Raw genomic sequence first — 7,242 nt, 5'->3', positions numbered from 1 at the left:
TGACAATCTTGATATGATCTTTGTGGTATAATCTTTTTACTTAATAAGTTATGGTAACACAAAGATAGTTACTGAATAAATTAGAAAAGCTAGTATAAGTGTTGTTGAAGCTCTTTTAGACAACAAAGCTAAAGTAATGTATGGAATCCCTTTAATAACTTTAGGAAAAAAAATCATATTCCTCTCAAAACCACAATGGTATCTACTCAAGAGATGAAAATAAGATATGAAGCTACTTAGGTATTTATATTGTTTTAAAATGAGTTTTGGAAAGCTAAGCACATCTCTACCCAACAAACTAAACTCACTTTTAAAAACCTTGTAATGTATCTTCAATGTTATAAGGCTAATGTTATTCACTTGAGAAAAAAATAGTTAGGGTTAAGTAAATGATTGTTAAGACTAGGGCTTCTATAAATCAACCAGAGATTAAAGCTGGGAGATATATAGAGAAAACCATTACCTTGCAAGAATCTATAAACACAATCTTAGTTAAGCTTAAGAATAAAGATCACCAAGGATAAGGCCTCAACAGATCTCCAGTTTATTAATATTAACTAGGATAAGTTTAAGATCATATTAGAAGAAAATATATCTTAATTTTTTGTATGGATGTTTTTGTTCTAACTTTTGTAATATTAATAAATTCATGCTTTCAATTATACATGTAACTTTATATGTATAAGTTCCTAAAATTTGAACAATATTCTTTTGAACATAATATGTTTATTAGTTAATATCTTATTTCGAGCAATGTTCTTTTTATCTCTTATTAACTATTTAAATGTTTGTATATGATAAATTTTTTATTTCTCGTAAATAACCTAAAACATTTTTGTTAATTAAATAGTAATAATAAAAACTTAAGTAACTAAACATGAATCTTTTAGCTTATCATTAGGCATGCAATACAAATAATTTCTCTAAAATAATCTAAACTTGTGATATCTAGGTTGTTTAGTTATTCTCCTAAGTCTATCAACATATATTATGTCTCACATACAAAGTTATTCTTTTTTTAGGTATTGATCAACCAAAAATATAATTTCTAATTTTGGTTACCTAGGTAGCTTCCTATTTAAGTACTTTCAACAATGATATATGGACTCTCCAAATTAGGTGGCCATTTGCTAAATTTTAAATCCTTATACTAATTGGTAATATGATCCTTCATACTAGATCACCTATAAAGAGGTTCTTTGATATATCATAGTTGTTGAATATTCTTTTAAATTTTTTCTTATTGGCTAGCAAGTGGTCTAATACATTAAATCTTACCTTATCAAAATTCTCTAATTTTGCTAACATATGAGATCAATAATATATGTTATATCCATATTACATTGTACAACCCTCTTAAGTGATTGAATTGCAAATTTTACTGGTATCAAAATATTATAGCCACAAGTCAAGGTCAATGGTAAAGTTCTTAAAATACTTTTCTATGAAGTATTTTATATTCGTAATACTTTTAAAAATGCATCATAACAAGCCTTAGGATTGTTTACAACTAATATCTATATTTTAAGGATTATATTTGTATTGGTTTAATTGGTTTTGCCATTAGCATAAGGTGTAAATAATTGTTTTAAATCAATATTTCTATTTGAATTCCTTTACATCCTCCCTAATGAATACCAAGCTTTAACCATTTTATGATTGTTTCTGGTCATCCAAATTTATGAGTGATTTGTCTCTTAATAATTTTGATCTCAGTTTCCTAATTGATTGTTCAATAAAAAGTAGCTCTAACCTATTTGATAAAATAATGTGTAGCTATAAAGATGTAGTTATACTTATATCTCTTTAAAAACTGTGCGCACACAAATTAATACGCATATTAATATATAGCTACAATCAAGTCATATATATAGGACACCCCAACAAAAATAGTTCTTTTAAGAAAAAAATTAATGCTTCACTTTCAATAATGTGAATGCTTTGATCAACGACTTTCCTCTTGACATAATATATAGATATAAGAATTCTTTACTTTTAAAATACATAAAAATGACATAATATATAGATATAAGAATTCTTTACTTTTAAAATATATAAAAGAAAAACTAATACTTAATTACTCATTATTACTCATGGACAAGCTAAAAAAAACTTGTGGCATACAGATTTATAGTATTTTTATTTTTATTGAGGAGGTTTTATTTTTTCTGGGACACTTAGGGCTACCATTTGTTTTCTTTTACTAACTTTTATTTTATTTTTCTTGTCTTTAAATAGTTTATTAACATGTGAAACCCTTCTTCTTCTTTTTTGACAATTGAATTTTATTCAAACTGATGGATTAATCTATAGATAAACTGTCCATCAATAGATTTGTTTTCTTATTTAGTTACCCATTGACTGAAGTAGAAAAGGAGCGTCTAATAAACACATGAAGTGAGAAGCAATAATTGATTCAAACACTATAAATGCATGAATGATAATATATCACATGCTTGTGAAAAGTAAGACCTACAAGTCAATAGTAGATGTATTTTGGATTCAAGTTAATAGTAGATGTATTTTGGATTCAATACTACATCCACTAGTCTTATTTCAAATCGTCACGCAAGTGTAAAATGATCTTCCTTGCATATTTTATAGTCTTCTCCAAATGACATCCTTTTCATGATGACCTTGTATGCTCACATTATTAAAAAAAAAAAATGAAAGAGAAGGCGAAAACATGGTTTACAGAGACACATAAGACACATAGCACAATGTTTTCATCTTCTTACCCTTTTAAAAAACAAACTAATTAGCTAATGGTTGATGGTAGAATTTTCTTTACAGAAGAACCGTTTTAAACTAATTGGCTAATGGTTTAGTGTCTAGCATAAGAAGATGGGTGGAATGGCAAGGGTTTTTTTTTTTTATTCAATGGATATTTTAAACAACCAAATACTTCATAGGAACAAAGCTAGCTAACAATGTCAGCCCGAGTATATATATTTATGGCCGGTTTTATAGCCAGTGCTCCTTACAGGGTGACAATAATACATGAGATATATTATGGTTCTAATTGAGAATAGTGCTTGCATTTCTCTTGCTCTTCTCTCTATATGAACTCCTTGACGTGCTGATGCTGGGAAGGAAAGCTACTGGCAGTACGTGGTCCAGTTCCATTCAAGGCTTGAAGCTTTCCTATTCATACAATATGCTTCTGCGATCCCTTTATAGCCATCTCCACTGTAGAATTATCACCATCTTTATATCTATACCATTTGGCACACAAAAGAAAATAGCCGACGTTGAGGATCCCCAGACCAACGATCATGTAATAGAAGCAATCCAGTTTCCCTTTGTTAAGATCATCGTCCAACCAGTCTCCAGTTTTGCTCCCTGAAGTAATGCGGTGGACTAAAGTAACTAGGAAACCACTTAGATAATTAGAGATAGCAGCACCTGCGAAAAAGGATGACCCAGCGATACTCCTCATATTTTCTGGGAATTGCTTGTAGTAGAACTCGATCTGTGCAATATAATTGAAACCCTCTGAAAGTCCAGAGAGTGAAAGTTGTGGTATCAGCCACATGGCAGACATTGATGATATAGCGCCTCCTTTACTTGTAATGCCTATTGCTGGCCTTGTTAAAGCAATGTGCCTTCTGTTTCCTTCTACCAACCCGAAACGATCGTACAAAGCATTGCTAGAACCATTCCAATTCCCATTCTTTGAAGCAATGTTAGTCCACCTTCTTTGCCAGTAAGCCTTTGAAGAAACGGAACAATGATTCGGTCATAGAGGGGAATCCAGATGGTGAGGGTTATCATTGTAAAGATTACGTACGTTGCGGCAGGCACATCAAAACTATTACTGCCCGGATGTAAAGATTACGTACGTTGCGGCAGGCACCTCAAAACTGGTGCCCAGGCGTCTATCCATCTGAAGGGCTTGGAAAACTGCATAAGTCTGTTGCTGGATCAAGGGAATATGATAAAGTATGGATGTTTACCCTATGGGAAATATCCTCAGCAAACACTTTCACTTCCTCGACTTGTTGGATGCTACAAAGTTTCGATGGGTTAGTAGCTGAACCATCCAAATTAATTTGATCTCCATCTGTAATGATTGCAGTTTTGTCAAGATACCTGCAGTGGTCGTCATCATTGAGTATTAAAAGTCAAAACGAAAAATAAAAATTATCTCTGATTCTGTAATTGGCAATCAAATAATTAATGTATGCTGCCGAGTCTTTTGCAGCTCTGCCTTGACACTGTAACTCACACAACCACAGACCGAAAGGGTTTTCTTTTGTAGCGGCAACAAGTACATGAACCACCCTTCATGTTGAAAACTGTAGTCAGATACACAACAAGATTTGTTGAGGAGCCGACTGTGCCAAGCTTCTCAAACGTCTCATTTCCTGCACGTATTAGTGTCGTGAACCGTGTGGATATTAGAAAGCACCGTGTGTACGTATGTTAACGTATTACTGCTTGACGACGACCGGCGACAGGGGCTGATCATTTGATTAAAAAATGTCACAAGCTTTGATTTTGAGCAGCTAGAATAGACAAGTAGAGAAAAGGCAGATCAATAGGACCGTTCATAGCTAAGAATAGTCGTGTTTGTATCTAATACGAGGCTCTCCTCAAAGATGGGGAATCCATGGCACCAACTACCATTCTATGACTTATGTCCATATCCTAATTTTCTCCCTTTCTTTCGCAACTAACTTTCGAAGATATGTCTGTTCTTTTTGTTGTTGATCTCTATATGAGATAGTTTGCTTAATATATTACTTATTATTAGTTTTTTCCTTCCAACAAAGAAAACTTATAATTCAAAACTTAATCACCAGTGGAGCCCATGCGAGTAAAATAAAATGTGAAATTCTCAGCTTTGTTTAACCAATTAAGAAAACTATAAATTAAGTAAAAACAAATGAATTAAAACAATAAACATAAAATAAAGAAGGCTATAATGAAAAAATTCTCTAATTTTTTTCAAAATATCAACCATAAAAGTGTAAGATATTCACTTTAGCTTGGTGATCTACTTTATTTAAAAGAATAACTGCTTTTATGAGCCCCACAACCATCATTATGTGACAATGTAACCAGGATTCATACAAGGCATCATGTTTTTTAATGATACAGTACCATAACCTTCACTATATGACAAGGTACGTAGCCAAGATTCTTACGTGATTATCCATATATTATTCCTCGTAGTTTATCGGTAGTCATTTCATTCAGACTTTATTATAATCTTCAAATAGCATTTTTCACTTCCTAGAAATCTTCATAGAAATATGCCTTTTAATATTTTTTTTAATCTATAGCAACCTTAAGATGGTTTTTGGATTGGAACCTTCCTCACCCTCACTACTAAGGTCTTTTATTATAGAGTTAATATGTTATACTACTAGAAATTCATTTAAAAACAATAAAATTATTGATGGAATAATTATATCGATAATTTACAATGATAATTACTAACAGATACTTTTTTATTTGTAATCCAATCGAAATATACCAACAAGATTACAGACAGAATATATAAAATTTTAAAAAAAATAATGATTCGCTAATGTGAAAATTTTTGCGCACGATTTTACCAACAGAATAATTAAGGGATGCAAACTGAGATCTCCATCAAGTGACGTGACCGATTTACCGTCAGAATTGCCAACGGAATCACCGACAGAATAAATTCGTCGGTGATTCCATTAGCAAAAGTTAATATATCACCACTCTCCCGACCCTCTCCTCCCCTATTTCTCCTTTTTTTTTCTCATCCCAACTCTTTCCTCTCAAACTGTAAACAATCATCTCCCCAACCCCCCCAAAAAAAAATCACCATTTTCTCATAAGTCATATTTCTTTAAGTTTTGTGGTCATAGCATTCATGTTATGATTTATTGTGGATTTTATTATTTTTTGTAAGTAAATCTATCTTTTTTTTATTTTTAACATTTAAATATCAATTTTTTATAATATATATATTTTGTTAGTATATGTACATATTTTATTGTTATTTCTAAAACAAACTTGCAGTAGTTAAATGTATAATTTTGTGTTTGTTATGATTTGTTTTAGATTTTATAAAATTATATATGTTTGTAAATTGTTGAAACTTTGTTGAATTACTGAATTATATATGTTGTGATGAAATAATTAATAGCTTGTTTAATAGGTCTGTTTTAATTTTTATTAATGTTATTACGAAGTTGTAATTTCTGTAAATTTATATGTATAAATTTGTATGGACGTTTTTAATGAATATTTAATATTTATGAGAAGCTTTAATTAGTTTGTTGGATAATCTTGAGGTAAACAAATATTTTTACAAATTTGTTTACCTAACATAGTTAATTAATACATGTTGTCATCATAATTTAATAGAGGTTTGATAGAAGTCATAGATGATCGTTCATGAATATATCGAGATTCACCCCAAGGATTGCAAAGGATAGATTATTATAACGGGATTTAGGGTTTGATTAATTTCGCAACATCTATTCCCATAAATTTTACTGGAAGCGATTGATTAGTACTTAAAAGTATATTTTTATCAAGGTTTTATATCATCATTTTGTACTTAAAGTATCAATAACTTCTTAACTAAAGCATCTTTTATAAGAACATATCAATAATATAAGATACCTTTAATTTATGGTAAATGTTCATTTTAAATGCAGGCCTATCACATAAATAAAAGAATTGATTGATGAGTTTAAGAACTGAAATTAAAATGATAAAGAGATGGCCAAACTTAGAAAAGAGATGCTAGTGCAGTCCAAACTGAAACACTATTCGGTAATTGGGTCATATTTGGAGCTATAGATCTCGGTAATTGGCTTACAACTTTTATATGGAGCCCAAGATTTAATAATTTTATTTTTAAGTTTAAATTGTAGCAATAATAAAGAAGTCTGAATCTCTCCTACAGCCCGAACATTGTTCAGTATTTGGCCCATATCTGGAGTTTTAGAAGTCCAAATGACCTCCAATTTTTTTTCTAGAAAGCTAAGACAATTTTCTACAACTTTTATGTTTCAAATGGTTCCAATTCTGACATTATCGATGATGTTTTGGACAAACAAAAAAAGATAAAGATTGTCACCAAGTCAAGAGTTGACGACCCACTCAGCAATTAGTCATCAAATCAATAGTTCCCAATTTTGGCCTATAAAAGGAGGCATTTGCCATGCATTTAGGCATCTTGGTTTCTAGATCAAGATCATGCTATTGCTTTCTCTTTTTGTATTTTTTGTAATGTTTATGCCTTGCTTT

General features: G+C 30.8%; 1 long non-coding RNA gene and 1 pseudogene across 1 annotated transcript; one reads left to right on the top strand and one right to left on the bottom strand.

Moving 5' to 3' along the window:
• Positions 1–2,849: 2,849 nt before the first annotated feature.
• LOC105110001 (protein NRT1/ PTR FAMILY 2.10-like) lies at positions 2,850–3,925 on the bottom strand (annotated as a pseudogene).
• Positions 3,672–4,137, top strand: LOC105110002 (uncharacterized). The gene is made up of 2 exons (XR_839386.1): positions 3,672–3,800; positions 3,853–4,137. It is a non-coding gene; the product is annotated as an uncharacterized LOC105110002 (long non-coding RNA).
• Positions 4,138–7,242: the final 3,105 nt, after the last annotated feature.

The sequence above is a fragment of the Populus euphratica genome, unplaced genomic scaffold (assembly GCF_000495115.2).
Source record: "Populus euphratica unplaced genomic scaffold, PopEup_1.0 scaffold590.1, whole genome shotgun sequence".
In the NCBI taxonomy this organism is placed as follows: domain Eukaryota; kingdom Viridiplantae; phylum Streptophyta; class Magnoliopsida; order Malpighiales; family Salicaceae; genus Populus; species Populus euphratica.
Note: the sequence above shows the minus strand (reverse complement) of the source record. Positions and strands in the feature narration are given on the sequence as shown.